General features: G+C 35.5%; 1 long non-coding RNA gene and 1 other non-coding gene across 2 annotated transcripts; one reads left to right on the plus strand and one right to left on the minus strand.

Annotated features, from left to right (window-relative positions):
- Positions 1–6,821: 6,821 nt before the first annotated feature.
- On the plus strand, positions 6,822–9,196 carry LOC150030096 (uncharacterized). Its single transcript, XR_016527165.1, has 2 exons — positions 6,822–7,126; positions 7,695–9,196. It is a non-coding gene; the product is annotated as an uncharacterized LOC150030096 (long non-coding RNA).
- Positions 9,197–16,347: 7,151 nt separating this feature from the next.
- LOC120068985 (small nucleolar RNA R71) lies at positions 16,348–16,451 on the minus strand. The gene has a single exon (XR_005479414.1). It is a non-coding gene; the product is annotated as a small nucleolar RNA R71 (small nucleolar RNA).
- Positions 16,452–25,812: the final 9,361 nt, after the last annotated feature.

Below are 25,812 nucleotides of genomic sequence, written 5' to 3' on the forward strand. Positions count from 1 at the left end.
ATCAGCTTGAACGAATTTGCCAAATTTAGAGAATGGCAGGATCCTTGCGAAAAAGCTAAAGACAAAATTATTCCAAGATGCAGTAAAAGAGGTCCGAGCATAGGTTTTCAAATCGTTTACGAACAGAGCTAAATAAACATCTATATCATTTTCTGGTTGTTTAGAATCAAATATTAGTGCAGTCAACATAAAAAAAAATTCCACTTCATGCACAACCATCGAGGTAGATTGTACGTCACTAACATCACTGACCAACAACTATATCTACTACTAAGATCTCCATTTGGATTTACCCCACCTATGGAAAGAGCAAGACGATGATTTTCTAAGTTCTAACCCAAACTCTCACCATAATTTGTCTACTTTTTTCCACGATAGTGCATGTTTGGGATATTGTAATAAACCATTTGTTTCTTTTTCTTTTTCTTTTGTTTTTTGGCATGCCACGTCAATAAACTTGAGGTTTCTTTGCTTCGAAACATACATTTAAATCTTGGAATTGAGGAAAAATACAACATGACTTTTGTTGGGACATTCTTTCCTTTCAATTTTTATGAAGCTTCCATCTTGACGTACCACAAATAGGTACATTTGCATCTGAGATTTTTTTTTTCTAAACAAATTGACGTACCACAAATTGTCTACTTTTTTCCACGATAGTGCATCTCTGGGATGTTGTAATAAACTATTTGTTTCTTTTTTTCTTTTTTTTTTTTTTGGCATGACACGTCAATAAACTTGATGTTTCTTTGTTTCAAAACATTCTTTTAAATCTTGGAATTGAGGAGAAATACCATATGACTTTTGCTAAGACATTCTTAGCCCTTTCCTTTCAAATTTTATGAAGCTTTCATCTTGGCATGCCACAAATGGGACATACATTTGCATCAGAGAGATCTTTTTTAAACAAGCAACAACCATTGCTACATGCATGAATCTTCTCGTACTTCATTCCAAGAATACCCAAATTCTTTTTTGCTTCATAAGTAGAAGTTGAAATTTCATTAGGATTCGGTAATATGTCATGAATTAATTCCAACAACTCAGCAAAACTCTTATTTCTCCATCCAAATTTAGTTTTCAAATTATATAACTTTACCATTGTAAATATTTTGCTAAAAGTTTTACAATTTCGGTACAATGGTTTCTTCAGACCATCTAGTAATTCTTCAAAATTTTTGGATATTTCATTAAAATAGTTGTGTACAGCCTCAAACATTCCCACTGTGTCATGAACATTAACATCATCCTCATCAACTTTGTCTCTTTCACTAGTTGACACATTTTCATTCTTTCTCTTAATTGGTAATGATTCACCGTGAAAATTCCATGTCCGATAACTTTGATCCATACCATTAAAAAGTAAGTGATCTCTTATTGTGTTCAAATTTAGAGTCTTTGACATTCACACACTTCAAACATGGACAACTCATGATATTCGACATACTTGAATGTTGTAGACCATTTTTAATAAACATCTCAACCCCTAAACAATACTTAGTTGACATTCTATTCATTTTCATCCATGACATATCCATGATTGTAAAATATGCCACTTAATCTATAAAAAAGACAGACAATAACAAGTAAAAATTACGAAACCTTAAGCCTATGAACTTAACCATAATCAACAATAAGACCTAAAAGTTGTTTATATCAACATGACAAACAGAAAAGAATATAAACAAAATATTTTCAATACTAAAATATAACCCAAGAAAATGTTCTATAAACAAATTAGCCACCAAACAAAAAGATGATAGCAAAACAATCAAACAAGTTCATATTCATGAACTGATTTTCATCTCAACACTTTAAAATCTTATGAACCAAAATCAACAACAATACCTAGATTAGTTTACTTTAAATTTTTAGATAAAATAAAAAGAATAACACAAATGAAATATTAATGGCTAAATTATAATTGGAAAAAAATGGTTCTAATATACACTTGAACCACACCAAGCAAGACTATCAACCAAGTACATATTCTTGAACTAATTTCACTTCAACATTTCAAAATTTCAAGAAACTTAATCATTGGAATAAAATAAAATGAATGAAATAATACTTCAACCACACCAAACAAGCTTAATCAACCAAGTAAGACCAAATTAGTTTATATATAATTGAAAAAAAAAATGATTTTAATATACACTTGTACCACACCAAACATGACTACCAACCAAGTATATATTATTGAACTAATTTAATTCCAACATTTCAAAATTTCAAGAAGTTTAATCATTAGAATAAAAATAAAATGAATAAAATAACTTTAAATTATTAAATTGAAAATACATATGAAAAGAAAATTTTACCTTTCCAAGCAAACAACTCGAACAACCCACAAGCTTGAAAAGATCCGAACCGAAGATCAAAGATTGGAATAGATCTGACGACCAGACGGCTTATATAATACGACTAAGATTGTAACGCCGACGATGACAACCCGCGAATGTTGGACCTGCATGGCCGGATCTACATGGTCGGATCTGCACAGCCAGATTTGCACGGTCGGATCTGCATGCAAACGCTGGAGCTACACGTGAAGCACGATCTACACGACAAGATCTACACGCGAAATGCTATTTGTACGATCAAATCTGCATGGCTGGATCTGCACGCGAACAACACGACGACAACCCACGAACACCGGATTTTCACGTAATCTACACGACGACACACAAAACTTAATCTGCTTGGCCATATATGCACGAGAATGCCAGATCTGCACGCGAATGACATGACGACAACCCATGAATGTCCGATCTGCAGGAGAATGACACAATGACAACCCATGAACGTCGGAGATGATTGGTACGATCAAGGGGAAGAGAGGGTTTGTAAGAGAGAAATGAGAAAGGAGAGAGAAGAATGATAGTGAAATGAAAGAGAAATATTTTTTTTATTGAAGTTAAAAAAATAAATGGGAACCTTTAATGGGTTTTAAATCAAAATTGTAGCCTATTTTTAATGCTGTATAAAACCAACATTAAAGATCCATTTTTTTAAAACCGACATTATACATCTAATTTCACTTTTTCCAATCGATTTTAAAGCCCAAAATTCTTGTAGTGAGTTATCATTTCCAATGTAAACGAAGCCACTACCCTAGCTTTTATAGGTGGCGAACCAGCTCTTTGAAGGTGTCATATAGAAGGTACATCCCAAATCTAGAACCTAAATATGTGTTTCATTTGAATCTTGTCTGTCAACACTATATTGGGATGTTGTGTTAAGGCATCAGAAAGGACAAAAGAACTTTGCTCAGCAACTGATGCCTCAACTTTAAATTCTCTCAAACTGAGTTTCCTCTCAATTCTCTCTAATTATTTTCTTTCACTAATGGTATTTTTCTGAGTTTTAAATCTTCTATTTATAAGTTGAGGTTTCCTTAAGCTTTTACAATAAATTTCTAACTGATTTTTGTTTCATGGAAGTTTTAAATTAGGTAGTAAATTGTTCAAACATCATCAAACCTACCAGAATTATATAAAAACTATCCTAAATCAAGAGTAATAAATACACATTTTAGATGTGTTTCAATAAGCATTATGCATAAAGTACTCTTTCAATACGCAATTAATGCTCCCCAAAATAATGTCTGCGGCAACCCTAGTCTAAAGAATTCGTAGTCATAAATAGCACAACAGAAAAATAGAAAATGTCTCTTCTCAAAATCAGCAATTCACCATCATCCCAGAGAAAATATTTTGCAGAATAACTTAAATTAAGAAAGAAATATTATGCAGAATTAGCATCTTGAGTCACAACCTTTTGGACAAGTTCGCACAGAGTTATAATATGAGACAACCTATAAGCTGCCCATGCCAGGGTTCTTAAACAAATATATATAGCCAATATCATAGATATAACATATAGAGACCAAAATGAATAAAAGTAAAAAATATAAGGACTAAAAGTCTTAAACTACATTATTTAAACCAAAATGAACCTATTGTAGTTTTTGGAAAATTGTCAGAAATAGCACTAAGTTTTTACCTTACAAGACTATTACGCTTTTTGAAAATTCTTAATAATAATTTTTCTCAGCCCATCTCAAGAGAGATCGACCAGCAAGATTTAATTAAAAAATAACTTTTTCTAACTTGTTGATTGGTTTGGTCCTTTTCGGTATATCTTGCCAGATTATAAACTGAGATTTGGGTAAAAAAATCTAAATGTTACATAATCTTCCCAAATCTTTCCACAATTAAAAGATGACACTACCATATTACACAATTTGACGAAATTTGAAAAGATAGCTCGTAAATTATCTAGATAATCAATAAATCAATTTAGAAATTAATATAAATATAAATTTGATTTAAAGATTTGCAAGATTTTGTATAAAATTTGGGAAATATTGCAAGGAAAAATTTGAGAAGATGTAAGAGTTGGTACAAGATTTGGAGAGATCACATATAATTTGAAAAGATTATAGGGATCTTGAAGTTATTCTCGGGAAAAATAATATCGAGATTCTATATATTTGGGCTTTCACGGTTAAATTTCATGTATATACACTGATATTCATATATTTGGGTTTTCTTATTGGAATCTCGAGCTGGATTAACACCGAGATTCTATATATATCTCAAATCTTACCCAATTTTTTATAAAATTTGATCTTTCCAAAAATTTAAAAATGTTGAATCAATTTGGAAATCTATTTTGACAATTGGAAAACCCATTTGGAATTTTAAAAATTCATATAATTTTGAAAACAACTAAAGATTTGATCCGTTAAATAACATTGAGTAAACACAACCGAATTTGGAGCAAATTCGAAGAATATAAGATTTAGTATAAGATTTGAAAAAATTACATGAATTAACAAATCTTGACCTGTAATCATTTTACGAATTTTCAAAAAATATATTGATTTTATAAGGTAAAAACTTAAACATATTATTTCTAACCATTTCTTTCGTTTTTTCCCTTCTCCAAGAAACGTGTTCAAGAAAATGGCAAGTTGAAGGCATTTTGTTCTTTAGTTGTGTCACCAACTTGCTGATTTCATGTGCACCTTCCACTCGAGAACGTAGCAAGTTGGACGATTTTTTTTTTGTTTTTAATTGTATACACATCTATACTCGGTTTTCATTCGATTTAGTGCCTTCCATTTCTGAATTTTTCAATTTCCAAAAAGTAAATATTTAAATAGAAATCGTACATATTCAAAGTTTAAGATAATCATTGTAAGTAAACTTATTCTTTATATTATGGTGATAGAACTTTCGACTAAAAAATTAATTAAATTACAAATTATTTATGACGTATTTGATAGGTAATCTGAAAAGGTAAAATTTAAAATTAAACAATGATTTGGTAGAGGATTTGAAATTGAATCCAAATTCACAAGATATATTTGATATATAAGAATGGTGAATTTAAAAGACGCATCATCTCGAAAGACATATTGAAGATTCTACAAAGTAAAGAGACTTCACAGTTTTTATCAAATAAATCATGAGTTATTTCTTTCATTGTCAATTGATTTTAGATAGAACTCTAGTTTCTAATAACTATATGTCTATAGACTATAGAATTTGTTTAATTACCTATTAAATATTAGGGTGAAGATAAAATATTACTTATGGTTGAAGATTTGTTGGTTGACTCTATCTTTTAAGGCAGATTTGTTTAGTTACCTACTAAATAGTACTATTGAGAGGAAGTCTCACATCTAGAGGAGCCTAAGTACTATTGAGAGGAAATCTTACATCTAGGGAGAGCTAAGTGACTTGTGAGTTGGACTCTACGTGAGTTACTGTAGTAATCATTGAATTGTAGATAATTACTAAGTTGTAATTGACTCTTTAATATTAGTGGATTATCTTTCCTGGGTATACTGCCCCGAGACATAGGTGGTTTATCACCGAACTGGGTTGCCAACTCCTATGTGCACCTTTACTTGTTTTCTCGAGTTAGTTTTGTTTGTTGTTACAATGTTTGTCTGTACTTTCTATTTAACATCCGTGTTTCGAGTGATAAGTCATCTTATAACTTTTGTAATTTAACTAATTTATGATGATCTTTTATACTAAAAGTTTTGTTAAATTATTATTTTATAATATCTTTTAATTTATAATTTAGTATATTACACATATTTGTAATTTAAGAAAATAAATTGAGTTTATATAACATGATATATTATATTTATTTCTTATTTCTTATATATAATTCTACATTTTAAAATTTTAAATCAAGATCTTAATATACATAAAACATGAAAATTGTCTCACAGAATTTACGATATTTGGATCACAGAATTTGAAAAAGAGTTAAAAAAAACACAATCTCTCCAACTCATATTTGCTCAACTTAGTGAATTCGTAAACATAAAACATAATCCGGATTATTACTACCAAAAATCTCTTAATTTCCTAAATTCAAATTTATATATAATACATCATTAATTTTTAAAATTTTTGAATTTTCAAGGAACTATTAGACACAAATCTTAGCTATTTGGATCACATAATTTGCCACTTAGAAAACTCTTCTAACTTTCATTTTTAAAATTTATTTTGAAATTTTTGTGTAGGATTATGTGATGAAAGTACGTTGAATAAAATGAAACAAACTCAACCAAAATGATATTTTGGCCTAAATAATTCATAAATAACATTTCTATTTCAAAACTATTAAAAGAACATTACGAAGTCTTCGGATGTGACCAAACAACTCAATGTCGCACATAGAGGCAATTGGACATAAAATGAAAAGACATTGACCTCTTGATATAGTTTTTGGAGTCAACCCTTTCGGGTTTTATACATAGTTTACAAATAACTTGTACATTTCTTTCTCATAATCATAAAGAGAGTAAAGAGATGTTGTTATATGGAAGAAGAAGAGAAAATGTTAAAAGGAGTTGTTGTTTTATCAGAAGACACAATTATTATTTCAGGAGCAAATCAAGCTGTTGTTCCATCCAATCAATCAGTACACATAAGTCTTGATGGATTAAATTCATTAAACACCAGTGTTTCAACCCTCAATCACTTTCTTCATGGAGCAAATCGAGTTCTTAATGGAGCCAATCGAGTTCTTCATAAATTCAGTGAATCTTTAGGAGGAAATGTTTCTCTTCAACTCATTAGCTCTACCAATCAATGTAAGTTCTTCTTTTACCTCTTTTTCTTTGATCCTTCTTTCCTTCTTTCCTTTTTTATTCTAATTGTGATACTTGAGCTTAGGAGAGGTATATGAATGAACCGGTTTTACATCTGAATAAAAAGAATCATGTGTTGGGGTTAATACCCTAAATCTCGTAGGGTCCTATAGTTTGTAATGTATTGAACAAACTCATTGTCTATTTAATAAAATATAAGATATTTTATTCCATATTTTTGTTGAATTCTAATAAACTAACATCCAAAGTTATCTTGTGACTTAAACATGTATGTAGAAACATACAGGTGAATCATGTTTAAGTGATAACCTAAATGGTCTGTAGATGATGGATAAGGATGGGTAAGTTATCCTAGTGACACTATGAGTATGGACCGCTTTTTAGGTGTTACAATTATTGTAAAGTGCTACAAATGATTTGATCCTGATCATTTATGTATAGACATGTGAGTGGGGATATTCTATATAAAGGAGTTTGTATAAGACTAGATCACGAAATGTTTAATCTCATTATATAACATCGTTCATGATAGAGACTTACATTTCACTAGGATGATCATAGGTAACATGACTGAAATCCTGAGTGAGTTGTGAACTCCTGCCTATGAGAGCGGCCCTTTGATTTGTATGGGTGAGAATGGCCAGATCGTCGACTTAGTAAATCTACCATTTTGGGGATTCGTCTGATTGGGCAATTAGGAACAAAGCTATACAAGAAAATACACTCATTCCCGAGGTCGGGGTAAGTAGATAAATTTCTCCCTTAAGGGTTGATTCCAAGGCTTGAACAATGTGGTGTCACACCCTCTCCTGGCTTGAGAGGGGTTTAGTCATAGTTGGACTATGATCTATTGATAATTAAAGAGATCAGTGATACTTAAGGAGTTAGATGTAACTACATGGGCAAAACGGTAATTTTGGCCTAGTTGTACTTATGAGCAGTTTGTGAAGGGTCATCGTACTGTTGATTGTTTATATCCAGTAGACACAAAAATATATCAGTAGTGCTAAGAGTGCAACTGTCGGTTTTTAGTGGAGTGCTAGACAGTTAACAGATGGTGAATAATTTAATTAAAGAGTTTGATTAATTAGTCATGTACTGGTTGAGCTTCAAGCTACAAGTCCATGAGTCCCCTTGGTAGCTCAATAGGATTAAATGAGAATAAGTTTTTGGATTAATTTGAATTGTTCAAATTAATAGAGGGATTTAATTATATATTATATAATTAAGTTATTTTAATATATGTGATATAATTATTTTAATGTATTTGATACATTATAGATTTATTGAGATGATATAAATATTTGAATAAGATTCCAATATTATTAACAGGAATTAGATTCATAGTTATTAAATTTAATATAAATGTGAATTAGATTAAATGTCATATAAGAGTTAAAAGAAACTATAGATTATATTGTATATGATACAAATTAAAACTATAGGTTATATGTTATATTTGATATAACATATAATTTCATATACATATAATATGATAAGTTAGTTATCATATTCATATTTATATTAAATGTCATTTTTTTATTTTAATTAAAAACGAGGGAGGGAGTTACAACTCTCTTTCTCCTCTTTTCTCTCCACCCAAATAAGTGGATGGTTGTTATATTTGGTATTCTAAAAAGAAAGCTTTATCTTCTTGCTTTTGTTCATCGAATTTGAGAGTGAGGAAAAAAACGAAACTATTCAGTGAGTTATTGGATTTATTGTTGAATAATTTCAATACTTCCTCTTCTCTACTAAAATTTTTCTTTTTTCAAAATAGTCAGAGCCCACCGCTCCTGGGTTCTCTATCTGAGAATACCGAGGAAACCATTGTGGTTGTGCTCTCGTTTTTTATCGAGAATTTCTTCAAGAAAGTTTTCAAGGCATTCGTGTACTCTTCGAGGGATTCTTGAAGAAAAATCTTCAAGGGTAAGGTTTCTAAAACCTAATTATATAGCATGTTGTAATTTATGTAAATACATATCTTTTTCTTGATTTACTGTAAAATTTACATTCAATGAAAAAATGGGATTTGGGACGCTCTTTCTTCCACTCACGGTTCCCTTCAATTTGGGATCCTTCATCATGAGGATATGAAGCATGCATAGTTAAGAAAGGCTTAAAAAATTTTGTAATTATTACGTACCTATACGTTATACCAAGAAGCTGCACTTTCTTTTTCTGTGGCTCAATTATAGTAACTCCTAAATTAAGTATGCTTAGCTTGGAGCAATCCTATGTTGATTGACCTCCTAATTTTTTTTTTTAAAAAAAGTATGTGCGTGAGGACAAACATGCCAAAAGAACCTGTTGGTATATGAGGATAAGTTTCACTCTTAGAAACAGTTTAAGACAAGTAAGAATAACGTTGCCAGGTCATGAGGATGTCAAGGCTATTAGGTGTTGAATCCTAGGTCTCAGACATTATGTAAGTAAATAATGATTTCAACAACAATGGTTGCCAATTGAACTATGCTTAAATTGATTTTAATTTGAATATTATTCTAAAATGTTAATGCAACATGTGAATTGTTATCTACCAGCTCCTTCTGTACTTTTATTGTTTATATGAATGAAATTGGAGTTAGGATATGATGAGGATGCTACAAATGTGTTAACCTAGCTGAGATATTCTGGTGCATCCACTGACCAACTTATCAAGTTATTAGTTGTATCTTTCTAATAAAATAGATATTGTTATCTTGATCTAATGGTCCATTCTATAAACAATATTTTAACTCATAGGTGTTTAATGGATTAAAAACTTGAGGCTAATTACTACAAATTAATGGATGGAGTTTAGAAAATATTTCAAGTTAGTGTGACTTCTACTTGGTATTCGAGTAAGAGATTCTCTAATCCATCTGATTCTTTTAATTAATATTAATAACTATTTGTCAATGGGGGCGTTTAAATATATCTGTTTTCTTTTGAGATGAAGGGTTGTTTAAATAATAACTACAACTTGTTAGCCTTCGTTACATATTTCAAAACTAGAAGTGTATAAAATATTAATTTTACTGTCGTGCCCATCTATTTAAGTGAGTTTGTTTTAATGTGGTATTTACGTACATTTCGTCTTTAGAAGTCGACGGTTCAATCCAAAAAAAAATTATAAAAAATATATATAAAATATTATTTTGTCCCTTATTATCAATCAAACCTATTAGTAGGGAGAAAATCAAACACAAATATGTAATTTGCATGTCTAATTTATTCGAAGGGTTACAAATAATTGTGACCCAGGTAAACATATTATTTCAATTATTTTTATATTGATATTTAATATCATTTTTAAATCAATATCTAATATCAAATTTATTATAAAATAATTCTTTAAAGAAACGTGTATATTTTAAATTAAAAATAACATTGTTTAGTCTAAAATATTATATCAAAGTTTTTCTTCTTAAAGAACAATGGTTAGTCCAAAAACTTTGTTGATATGAGAAAAGAAAAACGAAGTTTTCATGAATAGAAAAAATGTCAAACCATTTAAAAAAGCAAAAGAAAATATATTGATAGACATCGATAGACTTCTATCAACGTCTATTAGTGATAGACTTCTATCAACTTCTATCCACCTTAATTAAAGAAGATTAAAATTTTGTTATTTTGTATAAATAGTTTGATTATTTCTCTACTTTTGAAAATTTCCAAAAGAAAATATATGCAATGACAGATTTAGAATTTTTTAAATTTAGTTTGGGAAGATGATATATTTTTGGGAAGCTAAATTTAAATTTCAAGGTCGGTATGAGAGTGATTGTGGAGGTAAGAATAAAGTGATTTTACATAAATTAATAAATAATCAAATTTTGCTAAACAACTTTTTAGACTAAATCCTCCCTATTTACTCCTGCAAACAAAACAAATCCCAAACAAGCCTAAATCTTGGTAGTCAATGCACAAAAATGAGATGAGGTATAAAAAAAATGTGGTCAATAAGAACAATGCTCAAAAAAAAAAAAAAAGCTCATAAATTTTTTGGATTATATAAATGTTTTATCCACTTATTAAACAATACTTGGAGAATGTATATCTACCATCTTTTTTTCTTGAGTAATTGAAATTGATAGTATCTTTAGAGCTAATAATTAAGTGTATAACAAAAATATTAAAAGATTACAAATATAACAAATTTAATAATGATAGATTCGATTTCTAATTATTCCTATGTGTGATAGACTGTATCGTTGATAGACTTTTATATCAGGGATATAATCTAAACTCATGGATCCAATTTTTTTTTTTTTATATTTACAAATTTATTGCATTATGATATATCTAGTAATACTTTGGTCTTGATTGCTATACTTGCAACTACTCTTTATTCCTTTTAGTATAATATAATATGTTATCAAAGTCCATAAATCCAAAACGAGTATTCGAATGGAAAAAAAAAAAGGTAAGGATTTGACTCAAGAATGGTGAATCTAAAGTGGTACCATATTGATAGCTTAGACAAGATTATTGAGTAGTATTTTGGTTTTCATTAAAACTCTGGTTAAATGGCTCATCAACCTAAAGAAATAGCTTATCGATATTGACAGGACTTTTCACTAAAGGTTGGAAGTTTGATCACACATCTTTATAATTGTTGTAAGTGGGCATGTTATGGTAAATTTAATTATGTCAATATGAAATTACAATAAATTTAATGATTATATCATATCTCAACAACAGTTTATCTGAAGTTATTTATGTCAATTTTTTTTCTTTCATATAGATTATTTGAACTTTTTATGGATTAGATTAGATGTACTTTTTATGATGGTCACTTTAGCTTGAAGGAAATAATCGTACATTTGAAACAACTCTAATATCAACTTACAAACTTGGGAAAATACTCATAATCTAGTATGACATTGGCCACACTTCTAAAAATAAAATTACAAAGGAGAAAAAGAGGTAAATCATAACATAATAGTGAGTGTGCTAAGAATGTGTCAACTTAGTTGAAATATTCAAATTCGTTCAGTAGTTTAACTTTTTTTTTTTTAGTGAAGAAATCATGACTCAAATATCTCAGCTAGTTTAGTTTATAACTAACTTTATCTTGTAATGGTCTGTTGGTATATGCTATAAATACCAACTGATCAAAAAACAAAACAAAGAGTAAGTTCATAATTTTCTATTTTTTTGTAAACAAAACAAGTTGAACGCAATCTTCTAAGTGAAAAAGAACTTGAATCTTTCTGTGGACGTAGGCATCTTGGCCGAACCACGTAATTTGTGTGTTTCTTTTTCTCCTCTTTATTTTCTTCATTCGATCGACTTTAATCTTTCTGCAAATCACGTGAATACAATCTTGCTATTAAATCGTATCGAATTCCAATGTATCGAGTTGAATCGTGCATTGCTTTCTTCTATCGAGTAGCTTGGAGTTAGTCGTTTTTGTCTTCAAGTCGCATCGAGTAAAGATCAAGACTCATCGAGTAGGATCGAATATCGATCAGCCCTCATCGCGTTCCATCGAGTAAGAGCAGAATCCCATTGAGGATAGAAGGAAATTCACATCGAGTATCGAGTAGAAACATATCGAGCATCGGTATCTAGTACCGAGGATTTGACAGAGCCTTTCTCAGCCATTTCTTCATCATCTCCATTTTGATCTTGAATAATTGGGCCTAGAAAAGATTGAATAACTCAACAATTTGTGGTATCAGAGCATTTGAAGATCATCAAGATCAGCAGTCTTGGAGCATCAAGATACTCAAGAAAACTAGTCTTGATACTTGATCAAATCAGTGATGGCTGTTACAAGATTTGAAATAGAAAAGTTCAATGGAAAAGGTGATTTTGGCATGTGGAAGGCCAAAATCAAAGCTATTTGAAGAAATCAAGACTTAAATATCTCAACTAGTTTAGTTTATAACTAACTTTATCTTGTAACGGTCTGTTGGCATATGTTATAAATACCAACCGAACAGAAAACAAAACAGAGAGTGAGTTCATAATTTTCTATTTTTCTGTAAACAAAACAAAGTTGTATGCAATCTTTTAAGTGAAAAAGAACTTGAATCTTCCCATGGACGTAGACATCTTGGCCGAACCATGTAATCCTATGCGTTTCTTCTTCTTCTCTTTATCTTCTTCGTTCGATCGACTTCAATCTTTCTGCAAATCACGTGAATACAATCTTGCTATTAAATCGTATCGAATTCCACTGTATCGAGTTGAATCGTGCATCGATTTCTTCTATCGAGTAGCTTCGAGTTAGTCGTTTTTGTCTTCGAGTCGCATCGAGTAAAGATCATGACTCGTGGAGTACGATCGAGTATCGGTTAGCCCTCATCGCGTTCCATCAAGCAAGAACAGAATCTCGTCAAGGATAGAAGGAAATTCGCATTGAGTATTGAGTAGAAACATATCGAGTGTCGAGTATCTAGCATCGAGGATTTGACAGAGCCTTTCTCGGCCATTTCTTCATCATCTCAGTGTTGATTTTGAGTACTTGGGCCTAGAGAAGATTGAATAACTCAATAATTTGTGGTATCAGAGCATTTGAAAATCATTAAGGTCAGCATTCTTGCAGCATCAAGATACTCAAGAAAACCAGTCTCAATACTCGATCAGATTAGTGATGGTTGTTGCAATATTTGAAATAGAGAAGTTCGATGGAAAGGGTAATTTTGATCTGTGGAAGGCCAAAATTCAAAGCTATTCTTGGATAACAGAGAGCTCATAAAGCCCTTTGAGACCCGTCAACTCTGCCACCTACATTAATAGCTCAAGAAAGGGAACATATGGAACTTACAGTCTATGGAACTTTGGTTCTTAATCTTAGTAACAACATCTTGAGACAGGTGATCAATCAAGACGTGACCTACAAGATGTGGGTCCAGCTGGATGGTCTCTTTGCAACCAAGGATCTCTCCAACAAGATGTACCTAAGGGAAAATTTCTTCACTTTTAATATAGATTCTACTAAACCATTATCAGACAATCTGGATGAGTTTAAAAGGATAGTTGATAACTTGTAGAAATACAAGTTATTTTTGCTCTTAAGTTGGAACAATAAGATTTTTAATGATAAATTCTCCTCATTTTTAGAAGAAACACATGGAATTACTCAAACATTAGCAAACTCATGCAAAGGAAGTTTTATTACCAAATACTGCGCCACTAACGCATTGTATTGCAGGATTTCAACAAGAAGCTAACACATAATTAAGAAGTGTCGCAGGCAAAAGTTTTAACGCATGGGCTATACGTCGGAGGGAATTCAATGCAGAGAAGATTCATTGATCTAGGATGATTGTGTCACATCACCACTTGCAAGTATGGGCACCTGTAGCAGGCGGCGTCTGGAAAGCTTCTGAGTGTCAGGCGGCTGACCAGGGCATGGACTTTAATGTTGCCCATCACCAAGTGGAGATGACCAATACCTATAAATAGATGAAGTCCTTCTAGAGATACAAACACATATACAGAAATTTTGAAGATCCTCACTCTCATATTAGCGTAGTCATAGTTTTAGTTCTTTAGAAGTTGTGCTGTGGTACCAAGACGATCAGAAGGGTTGAGAACGACCATCACCGCCAGTAAGGGAGCAGAGGAAGTCAAGCTTGAGAAAGACACTTCGTCCAACTCCTATACAAGTGATTGTACATAACTAGATTGAGCCAAAGAGATACAAGAGATTGTACTCTGCGGCTTGACTCAGTTCCTTTCATCTCATTTATCGCTTTCATTTCATCTGATTAAATATTGCTTTTGTAAAGACAATCTGCTTTTTTTTATAAAATTCATATATTTGATCCATCATACTTTGCCATTGTTTATTTCTTGTTTATGTTGAATGCATCTGTACTTTATGAAAAATCTTATTTCAAATGCTTAAGCCATCTTGATCAATTGGTGAAAGCATCTTTAACTTAGATTATCCGAGAGAATAACTAAGCCGCATCAAGTAGAACGTCTAGTACATCTAGAGATAGAGTTACTGGTAATTATTGCATTCTGTGTTCGACGCATGCATCCTAGAGATAGGTTTTGTATGTTATTCGCATTGAGAAGTGTTGAATAAAGTCTAATGCATAAACAAAGATAAGCAAATCATCCCATCTTATCCACATCACACTCTGGTTTGTGCACATTCATCTTAGATCGACGCATACCACTTACATTAAAATCCATTTTCGCATGATTCATCACTCACTACTCAACTCTTTTGTATCTTCTTGCAAAGGCACAACACCTTAGTGTAAATAACACATTTCTTCATATATTTTAGGAAACCCCTACAATAGCTACAACACAAGGTTTGCATTATTTAACTGAATCCCTGAGTTCGACCCTGGACTTATCAGGAACCAAACTAGATTTATACTTGGGTCTGGTTTAGGAAAAGTTGTGCGTTCTGTTGCACATCCTTAACACACCAACGCGTTACAACTACGTAAACGCATCAAAGCATCAATGCATCATTTATACTTGGAACTTATTTTTTATAATTTATTTTATACAATACACTCCCAGTTCGAATCATGATAGCAACGGACAAGTTTTTGGCGCCGTTGCCGGGACTAACCTGAAATTTCGTTGTATCTTTTGTAGGAACACTTTAGTCAAGGGAGTATTACAAGCCAAGCCTAAGCTTGTGAACGTTTATGAGCAAGGAGAGCACTCTTGAATTCATATACAACCCCAAGATTGAAAGGACCTTCCGATGTAGAAACTGATCTAATTGTCGTCAAAGGTTGACGCAGCAACTTCTCAGACAACAGAACAGGCAACGAGCAATGGCAGACAATCAGGCAAATCAGAACTTAGATCAGCAACTAGCTCATGATGCACAAAATCCGATCCTAATGGCGAACAACAGCACGCATCCCATGAGGGAGTACGCATCCCCTGTACTGTATGATTTCTCACCAAGAATCATATTCCCAACACTAGATGGGACAAGGTTCGAGATGAAATCTGTAATGCTTCAAATGCTCCAGTCTGCTGGACAATTTGGGGGTGGTCGTGGTAAAGATTTTCACGCCCACATGAAGCATTTCCTGGAAACGTGTAATTCATTTGTGATTCCTGGAATCACCCCAAAGGCGATCGGGCTATCTTTGTTCCCCTATTCTTTGCGTGATGACACAAAACAATGGGTATGCTCACTCGAGCCTGGTGAAATCACCACCTGGGAGAAGTTGGTGGAGAAATTTATGCAAAAATACTTCTCACCTTCCACCAACGCGAGGAGGCATCGAGAGATTATGAACTTTGAACAAGAAGAAGCTGAAACCCTAAGTGCCACATGGGAGCGTTTTAAGGGTTTGGTCAAAAATTGCCCGAACCATGGACTACCACTAACTATCCAAATAGAGACTTTTTATGGTGGATTGAATAGAGCATCGCAGATAGCAGCAGACGCAGCGGCGGTTGGTGGAATTATGGATAAATCTTACACTGAGGCTAAGGAGATATTAGACTGCATTGCTAAGCACAACATGGAATGGGTGGATGATACGTATGATGGAAGAGCTGACAGGAAGAAGAGATCTCAAAATGTTAATTCTATCGATTCCAGTGCAATAGCGACACTATCTAGACAAGTGGCTACGATGACCAGTCTTTTGCAGAACATATCGCTAGGAAACACATCAAATCAGCAGAAGGTGAATCAGGTAGAAGCGTTCGAGCAGCCCATGGTTAGCTGTGTGGGTTGTGGAGATCCTCATTCTTATGCTGATTGCCCACAAAACCCGTAGTCAGTATGCTTCATTAAAAACAACCAATTTTCCAATACATATAATCCTGGATGGAGGAACCATCCAAATTTTTCTTGGATAGGAGGAAATCATCAGAAGCACCACCTAGGGGCAATCCAACAGCAAAGGCAGGGACCGCCGCCTGCATTTCAACCAAAGAATCAACAACATCAACAGTCCTTTAATAGAGGAGGACAGACGTCGAGCTCAGGATCTCCGCTTGAGAACCTATTAAAGGAGTACATAGCCCAAAATTACGCGTTGCTAAAACACCTGGTGTCATTTATCAGAAACCTGGAAATACAGGTAGGGCAGATAGCGAGCGAGTTGAAGAACAGGTAGCCTGGAGTTCTACCTAGCAACACTGAAACTCCTGGGAACAATAATGGAAAGAAGCAATGTCATGTAGTGATGTTGCGAAGTGGAAAAGCTCTTGAAGAAAGAAGAATGAATCCAAGAAACAATAGTCCTTCAAAAGAACGCAACACACGTTCAATGGCAGTAGAAGATCAAGAAGAAAGAATGCCTGAGACCATAAGCTATTCAAAACCCAGTACGTCTAACGTGGGAAAACCTGCGGTGCCGCTAATGCACTATTCCCTAGACGTCTGATGAAGAAAAATGATGAACAATAATTCAAGCACTTTCTTGAGCTCTTGAGGCTATTGCATATCAATATTCCACTTATAGAGGCCTTGGAGAAAATGGCAACATATGTCAAATTTTTTAAGGACATTTTGACGAAGAAAAGAAGAGTCAGCGAGACGGAAGTAATTGTGCTAACGCAGGAGTGCAATGCGTTAGTAAGCAACAGTCTACCCAAGAAACGAAGGACCCTGAGGGCTTCATAGTTCCTTGCTCGATCGGAAGGTTGGATGTGAGACATGCGTTGTGCGATTTTGGAGCCAGTATTAATCTCATGCCACTCTCAATCTTTAAGAAACTGGGAATTGGTGAAGTACAATCCACTTCTGTTACTCTTCAGCTTACTGACAGAACGATTAAGTAGCCTGAAGGAAAGATTAAAGACGTTCTGGTAAAGGTTGACAACTTCATATTCCCAGCAGATTTTATCATCTTGGACTATGAAGCAGACAGGGAGGTACAAATTATCCTTGGAAGCCCCTTCTTAGCTATTGGGAAAGTTTTAATCGATGTGCATAAAGAAGAATTAACTATGCGCGTAGACAATTAAGAGGTGAAGTTTAAGGTGTTAAACGCATTAAAGTTCTTGGATGGTGAAGATTGTCAACTGAACAGTATACAGTTTCCTGAAGAAGAGACCCATGTATGTGAGGTCCTCGCGTTGGAGGAGAACCTAAAAGAACCAGAGCCGCCAAGTCTGAGTAAGCAGCGTACAAAACCAACACGTCCATCACTTGAGGAACCACCAGAACTTGAGTTGAAACCGTTACCTAGTCACCTGAAATATGCCTTCCTTGGAACTAATAGAAATTTACCTGTGATAATTTTCGCGAATCTTACTGAGCCTAACGAGTACTCTTTCTTGCAAATGCTGAAAAAGCATATGCGTGCAATAGGGTGGATGCTAGCGGATATCCGTGGCATCAGCCCATCTTATTGCATGCATAAGATCAGGTTGGAAGAAGGGAAGTCAGGATAGATTGAGCCTCAAAGAAGGCTGAACCCCATAATAAAGGAAGTGGTCAAGAAAGAAATCCTAAAATGGTTGGATGCGGGAGTGATCTATCCTATATCCGACAGTAGCTGGGTAAGTCTAGTCTAATGTGTTCCCAAGAAAGGGGGAACAACTGTGATAGCCAATAGCAATAATGAACTCATACCTTCGAGGACTATCACGGGCTAGCACATCTGTATAGATTACAGAAGCTCAACGCGGCAACTAACAAAGACCATTTCCCATTTCCTTTCATTGACCAAATGCTTGACAAACTTCCTTTTATTTCTTTCTTGATGGATACTCTGGTTATAACCAGATTTTGATTGACCCAGAAGATCAAGAGAAAGACAACATTTACCTATCCCTTTAGAACATTTGCATTCAGACGCATGCCCTTTGGGCTGTGTAACGCACCTGGAACATTCCAAAGGTGTATGATGGCTATCTTCTCTGACTTCTTAGAAAAGACAGTTGAAGTCTTCATGGATGATTTCTCAGTCTTTGGAGACTCATTCTAATCATGACTAGATAATTTGGAGGTCGTCCTCGCTCGATGCGAGGAAATAAACCTTGTGCTGAATTTGAAAAAATGTCACTTCATGGTGACTGAAGGAATTGTCTTAAGCCACAAAGTATCTAAAGCTGGGTTAGAAGTAGATGAAGCCAAGATAGATGTCATAGCTAAACTTCCAACACCATCAAATATTAAAGCTCTACGAAGTTTTCTAGGGCATGCTGGATTCTATCGAAGGTTCGTTAGAGGATTCTCTCAAATTGTGCGACCCCTGAGCGCATTACTAGAGGCGAACCAGCCCTACGATTTCAATGAAGACTGCTGTGACGCATTTGAAACATTGAAATATGCATTGACTACAGCCCCGGTACTAACAGCACCGGATTGGACGTAGCGTTTTATTCTCATGTGCGACATGAGTGATGTTGCAGTAGGAACAATGTTAGGGTAGAAGAAGGGAAATTTGACAGTCCCATCTCTTATGCGTCCAAAACACTAAATGACTCTCAGGAACATTACACGACCACGAAAAAAGATATGTTGGATGTAGTATTTTGCATTGAGAAGTTCAGATCTTATCTAGTTGGTGCGTTAGCCACCATCTACATAAATCACTCAGCCATAAAGTTCCTGATGAGTAAAAAAGACGTGAAGCCAAGTTTAATCAGATGGGTGCTGCTGTTATAGGAATTTGATATTGATATTCAGGACAGAAAGGGAACTGAGAATCAGGTGGTTGACCACCTGTCCAGGCTAGAAAATCAAGAAATGCAAGATCAAGAAAGTGAAATCAAGGACGCATTTCCTGATGAAAGCCTGTTCAGAGTTGATGGCAGGGAACCTTGGACACGAACATAGTCAATTATTTAACTACCAAGCAATTCCCTGGGAACTTTAATTCTCAGCAAAAGAAACGGTTAGTACATGATAGCAAATTTTATTTTTGGGATGAACCATTTCTTTACAAACAAGGCCCTGAGTCCTTAATGCATCGATGCGTTCTGGAGGAGGAGACACAACGCATCTTGGCTGAGTGTCATGACTCTCCTTACGGGGGGCATTTCGGTGGGCAAAGAACCGCTGCGAAGATTCTTCAAAGCGAATACTTCTGGCCCACCCTCTTCAAAGTTGCGAGAGAGTTTGTTCGTAAATGTGACCCCTGCCAACACACCGGGAATATTTCTTCAAGAAACGCAATGCCCTTGAATAATATTCTCGAAGTTGAGCTGTTTGATGTTTGGGGTATTGATTTTATGGGACCTTTTCCCCTTTCCTGCAGCCAACAATACATCCTGCTTGCAGTAGACTATGTATCAAAGTGGGTAGAAGCAGTAGCTTGTGCTAGGAATGATGCATCCATCGTTTCTAAGTTTCTTACCAGGAACATCTTCACACGATTTGGAACGCCAAGAGCCTTGATAAGCGACGAAGGTACGCATTTCATTAATCGCATCATTTTCAAATTACTTGCCAAATATAATGTTAGGCACAATATCGCTACCATCTACCACCCACAAACGAACGGTCAAGCTGAAGTATCCAATCGAGAAATCAAATCTATCCTGGAGAAAGTTGTCAACGCATCGCAGAAGGACTGAGCACAGAGGCTGGATGAAGTGCTCTGGGCCTACAGGACTGCCTATAAGACCCCCATAGGTATGTCTCCATACTCTCTAGTATTTGGAAAAGCTTGTCACTTACCTTTAGAGTTAGAGCACAAGGCTTTTTGGGACGTTAAGAAGCTAAATTTGAACTTAGACGCCGCAGGCGCTCAACGCAAACTTCAGCTCAATGAGCTTGAGGAGTGGTGATTGAATGCATACAAGAACAACAAGCTCTACAAAGAGAAGACAAAACATTGGCACGACCAATGCATCAGTAAGAAACAACTTATTGTTGGCCAAAAAGTTCTATTGTTCAATTCACATTTGCATTTGTTCCTAGGAAAGTTAAAATCCAGGTGGTCAGGACCCTTCATCATTAAAACAATCTTTCCATATGGAGCAGTGGAATTAACACGAGAGGATGGCACCAATGCATTCAAAGTAAATGGCCAAAGAGTGAAGCCATACTTTGAAGATGGCCTAGAACGTCAAAAGTCTTCTCTCGCACTACGTGAAGCCAGCTGAGGCCTGCGTCGAAGCATCCCTGCATTCACATCGATATATATTCCAAGGATGCTTCCTCTTTCCTTGTTCTTTTTGCATTCTGTATTTTACCTATGCGTTTGAGTTTGTTAGTTAGTTTGTTTGTCTGTGTTTTAAGATTGATTGTTCTTTGTTATTGCCTTCATAAGTTAGAAATTTTACTTTTAAAAAAAATTGTGTATAATCGAGATGGGAATAACGGACGCGTCAGACTTAAGTCTAACGCATGGCCCAGTTGAAGGGATGCGTCTCGAAAATACAAAGCACTTGAGTGCTTAGAAACCTAAGAATGTCCCTTCAACTTCGCATTTATTACGGACGTCATGCGCCGCCTGATGTCACCCCACTCTCTCTCCTAACCTATATAAAATCGAACGCTTTGATTTCCTTCTTCTTCCTCATTTCCCTATCGAGCCTTATGTGAAACGAAAAAGAAAACCCTAGCCTTCTCCGTTTCCCTCACCGTCGATCTGTTCAAGCACCTCTTCGGCCACAATGTCGCTTGCATCTGATAGTCAGAACCAAACGATGATCTTTAGAAACGACTCATCGGTAATTTCCTTCTCCTCCTCGTCTGTTTCGACTACACCTCCCTCGAGCCCTCAGAAAACCTCAAAAGCCTTTGTCCAATCCAAATCTCTGCACGGCGGAGCAACCTCCATCTCTCAGCGACCGTCTCGGTCGACGCCTACCACAACACCCATAAAACCTTCTTCGAAGCCCACTAAAGCCATTACAACCCTTCCTGCCAAGACTCCTCAACCAAAACCCAAAGCTACCACTAAACCAATGCCCAAAACCCGTTCGAAACCGAGGTAGCATCTATCATCTACGGCTTCCAATAAGCCCTACACCAAGCTTGCACCACCACCATTCATTCCTAACATATCCCCGGTGGATGCAATGCATGACCCACTTCCAGCCTACCTTCACAACGCCCCATCACCAGCCGTGCGTCCACCACCTCCACTTTCAATCCAACCCTTAGCCACCATCTACCTAGTCGAATCAGACGCGTCAAGCCAACCGTCGCATTCACCCATCGTCATATCATCACCTGGGTTGCCTCATACCCCAGCAGGCACCCCTCCATTTACTCCACCTAGACCCCCCCTCTGACAGTCCTGCGTTAGAGCTTAACCTTGAAGAGTTGGCAGAATTGGCTCGACTGGACGAGTAGGAAGTATTTGGAGCCATTTTCGCAAGCCTCAATCAAGGCCAAGAGGAAGAGCAAGTGATGCATTCCGACCCACCTAACACATTATTTGAAATAGATGAAGCGGAGCGCTATGCTATGATGCTCGAGGCAGAATTAAAAGAAGAATATGGAGAAGAAGAAGAAAGGATAATTGGCCCAAACGCATCTCAATCACGTCAAACTGACGCGAATGAAGGGCCCTCAAAAGAAAAGAGAGTGACAAGGAAAAGAAAATTTATATTGGAGGAAGAAGATGAGGAATTAGCATCCGGCCCTGAGGATGCAACGCGTGGGAATTGCTCTAGGCACGATGCGTTAGAGAAGGACTTGGAAGATTTTCAGCTCGTAAGGCAAGGGCGAAGGAAGACAGCTCTCCAAAGGGAATTGGAGAATGAATTGAGAGAGCTAGCACGAGAAGCCAAGGAACACGCGGCAAGAAAACGAAAGGTAACCGACACGTTACCTAAGAAGGCAACGGGAAGAAAGCGCCAATTCAGTGATATACTTATAGAGAAAGGCTTCTTTCCTGAGTGCAACCCACTGCTAGTATACATAAGAGAAACAATAAACGCAATGGGTTGGGGTCAGTTCTCCGTTGGGCACACAAGAATTTGGCCCAACTTCGTCCGCATGTTCTACAGCAGTGAGTTTGACATGGAGAAGAATACAACATTTGTTGATGGGGTATTAGTGTGCTTGTCAGCCGACAAGATCAATGAAATGTTCAACATCGATAGTAATCCTGACGCAGAAGGTAACCGCATCTTAGAGCAACCAACGCCGAGCCAACTTGAAGATGCGTTAAGAGTGGTAGCCAAGCCTGGAAGCAAGTGGCAAACATCTAGAAATGGAGCAAAGATGCTAGCTTTTAGAAACTTAAACCCAGATGCAAATCTATGGTATTATCTAATCAAGAGGAGCATCATGCCTTCAAGCATGATGAAACATTGTCGAAAGAATGCGTCCTTGCTACCTATTGCATCATGCAGTGCATCCTTTTAGATGTAGGAAGAATAATAAGGGATCAGATTAAGGCCATCAAAACCAAACCAAGAGGACAACTGTATTTTCCATGGTTGATCTGTGCATTGTGTGAACGCGGGGGCATCCCTCTGGGGGATGATCATGTAACGACCTGACCCCCTAGGACCTCGATAAGGCCGTTACTAAAATAAATGCATGCAAAAAATTTAAAACGACGCTCAGTTATTTGAAATAAATGCTAATTAAAAACAAGAGAAGTTCAAAAGACATTTATTAAATGCAATTGTTAAAAACAATAATAGGGTACCCATAAATCATAAGGTTAATAAATACATATGAAAAACAATTCTTAATAATAAGTTTCAAACATCAAAACTAAACCTTTAGGGAAACATGAAAAGAACTCTAAATCTCATGATGCGAAAGTGTAAAAACTAGTCCCTATAGCTCGATCATGAATTCCGCTGTGCCATCGCCGGTGCATCTCTACCCTTACCTGAAACATCAACATAAGAAGAATGAGTATGAAATACTCAGTAAGTAACCCCACCACTGGGGTCAGGCTAGGCATCTATGTCCTCTAGATACCCACATATGGCACATAAATACATGTCACATATAAGAGACTGAGTCCTAATTAAGTATGCCCACAAAATTGGTGAACCCCGAAGGAAACACAAAAATGGTGAATCTCGAAGGAAACACAAAACTGGTGAATCCTGAAGGAACACAAACTGGTGAATCCCAAAGGAAACACAAAACTGGTGAATCCTGAAGGAAACACAAACTGGTGAATCCCGAAGGAAACACAAACTGGTGAGCATCTAACTAATCAATGAGGATATTCACACAGTCTTAACATGCTAAGATTCAACATTGTACAGTTCTAAAGCATAAATAAAAATCCTTAATACCATGGCTGCATTACATACCCATAATTCTTAACAACATATTATACATCATCCATGTATAACTTATATCATAAGGCCACAACATACAAGTATGCCTCAACGCCAGCTGATCAGACATCAACATATGAAAACACATAACATACTAACAATTAAGCACTTAGGTATGTATGTAAACAAATCAGAATTTGTGCCAGAATATACTTTGATTCAAGTCATACTGTCAAACAACATGCTGACAGTTACCATAACATACACTTATCATGCTAGCATACAACTAGAGCTTGGCCCATGGGCGGTTCCAGTGATAAGATTACTTACCTCAAAGTAAATCCAAATTAGTTCAAGCAAGCTTATCCCCTCCTTGCCAAGCAGAGCGTTCAAGCAACACCTATATTAAATCCAATATTTAAATTAATCCTTGAGTCCTTCCTAATTAACCAATATACTCATGGTCTCTAGTTTGAACTTTACTGAAATCGTGGCTTGGTCCAACATAAATTTTCAAAACTCACAAAGAAATTGGTCTTAAACTTCAAACTTAGTGGGCCACTTCAAAATCCTCCCAAATCTTCAATCTAAAATTCCAACATTATGGGTTAATCAAATCACACCAAAATCTAAAATCTGAGTGGGTAACAATAAATGTATGTCAAAACTTGATAGGCATTCAAGCTACTTTAAGAAAAGCCCATAAAATACCCATTAGCTTACCCAAAAATCTCAAGAATCCGACGAGAGCAGTGGCAAAAGAAAACCCACACGACAGACCCGTGATGACAGCAACTGCAGTGCGTGGGCCGAGGTTGGGCGGCACGTGACTTATGATCTGGGCGGTGCGGACTGAAGAGCAGTGGCTCTCGGTGAGCGTGGGTCGGCAATCAGTGACTGGCTACATGCGTCTCAGATCTGAACTGCGAACATCAGATCTGGTAGACAGCTAAAGTTGCGTGGCTGGCTTCTCAGGCTCGACACAACTAGGTGATAGAGAGTGGAGCAACGACGTCTGATTTGAGGCGCGAACGGCTGGTGGCGACGAACCCAATCAACGAAAAGGAAGAAAAGATTTCTTGGGGGGGGGGAGCTTTTTATAAAAAAGTAATAAAATAATAATAATAATAATAACAACAACAACAATAATAATATTAATAATAATAATAAAAAAGGAAAATAGTATAACATTAATTATATTTTTTTCCTTAACCCACTTTATACTATTTAATTCCTTTCCTTTTTCCAAAAATAATTAATTCCTGCCATAACCTTTTTTTCCAAATTGAAATTTTTTTTGAATAAATTCCACGACAACACCTAAATCCTCGCATTTATACTTTAAATTCAGAATTCCAAACATGTCCTTCAACTAAGGACAATTACTGAAAAGGGAAAAGTTTTATATTATTAATAAATAAATAAATAAATAAAAAGTGTGGGATGTTACATATCATGAAGAGATTGACGGTCTGATGGACATTAAGTTAATCAGGCGTTTACTTCGTGGTTCCTCACATCAGCCTGCCTTACCTCCCAAAGAAGTGGCAACCAGACCGCGATCATCTAAA

This window comes from Benincasa hispida, unplaced genomic scaffold (genome assembly GCF_027475165.1).
Source record: "Benincasa hispida cultivar pf3 unplaced genomic scaffold, pf3_genome.v1.1 HicScf576, whole genome shotgun sequence".
Classification (NCBI taxonomy): Eukaryota; Viridiplantae; Streptophyta; class Magnoliopsida; order Cucurbitales; family Cucurbitaceae; genus Benincasa; species Benincasa hispida.